The sequence below is a fragment of the Orycteropus afer genome, unplaced genomic scaffold (assembly GCF_000298275.1).
Source record: "Orycteropus afer afer isolate SDZICR_OR568_19922 unplaced genomic scaffold, OryAfe1.0 scaffold00098, whole genome shotgun sequence".
Lineage (NCBI taxonomy): Eukaryota > Metazoa > Chordata > Mammalia > Tubulidentata > Orycteropodidae > Orycteropus > Orycteropus afer.
The window spans coordinates 2044616-2046323 of NW_006921685.1; positions in this window are offsets into that span (position 1 = coordinate 2044616).

The window sequence follows — 1708 nt, forward strand, 5'->3', positions numbered from 1 at the left end:
CCCCAGTAAGTATATATGTATATATTTACACATATATATATATACATATATAGCACTTGTTTTTATTGTTGTTCTTAGTTGCCCCTGAGCCACCTTACAGTGAACTTATTTGCAACAGAAACATTGCCCAGTCCAGGACATCCCCACAATCATTCCTGTTTCAACCCATTGTTACAACCGATGTGTCAATCTGTCTTGTTGAGGGTCTTGCTCTATTCCTTTGACTTTACAAAGCAAGATATCCTTCTCCAGGGACTGGTCTATTCTGATAACATGTCCAAAGTACATGAGACAAATTCTTGCCATCCTTACTTCTAAGGAGCATTCTAGCTGTATATCTACCAGGACAGATTTGTTAGTTTTTCTGGCGGTCCATGGTATATTCAATGTTTTCTGCCAACACCATTCATGGTCCAGCTTTCACATGCTTATAAAGTAAATGAAAATAGCATGGCTTGAGTCAGGAGCACCTTAGACCTCAAAGATACATCTTTGCTTCTTAACACTTTCAAGAAGTCCTTTGCAGCAGATTTGCCCAATGAAATAGGTCTTTTGATTTACTGACCTCTGTTTCCACAGGTCTTGATTGTGCATCCAAAAGTAAAATGAATTCCTTAACAACTTCAATATTTTCTCCATGTATCATGATGTTGCTTATTGGTCCAGTTGTGAGGATTTTTGTTTTCTTTATGTCGAGGGGTAACCCATACTGAAGGCTGTAGTTTATGATCATCATAATAAGTGTTTCAACGGACTGGTGGTTCCTCACAACATGACCAAATTTTCAGAGGCAAAGTCTCAGCATCCTCACTTCTAAGGAGCATTCCAGCTATACTTCACCTTTGACAGATTTGTTTGTTCTTCTGGAAGTTCACAATATATTAAATATTGTTCACCAATACCATAATTCAAATGCATCAATTCTTCTTCTGTCCTCCTTTTTCATTGTCCAGCTTTTGATTTGCAATGCTTAAGAGGCAACTGAAAATACCATGGCTTGGGTCAGGAGCACATTAGGCTTCAGAGTGACATCTTTGCTCTTAAACTCTTTAAAGAGGTCCTTTACAACACATTTGCCCAATGCAATACATCCCTTGACTTTTTGACTGCTGCATCCATGAGTGTTAGTTGTGGACCCAGGCATAATGAATCCCTTGAGGAGTTTGATCTCTTCTCCATTTATAACAATGCTGCATAATGGTCTAGTTTTGAGGATTTTTATTTTCTTTATTTTGAGGTATAATCCATACTGAAAGCTATAGTCTTTGATCTTCAATAAGGGTTTCAGTTCTTCTTTGCTTTCAGCAAGCAAGATTGTGTCCTCTGCATATCACAAGTTGTTAATGAGTCTTCCTCCAATTCTGATGCCATATTCTCATATGTATAGTCCACCTTCTCAGATTATTTCCTCAACAAACAGATTGAATAATTATGGTGGAAAGATGTAACACTAATGCACACTTGTCCTGATTTTAAACCATTCAATATCTCCTTATTTTGTTTGTATGCCATCAATTCCTGGAGACTTGTTTTTCACCAGTGCCTTCAGTGCAGCTTGGAATTCTTTTATAAACCATTTCTGCAAAAACGGCAAGGAGGCCACATGTTCCGACCTCCTCTAATTCCACAAAGGGAAGACAGGGTTACCAGCAGTAACCCAAGGCCTATTACTGCCAGGCCAGACATGTTGCCTCCCTCCAGTCCTTTC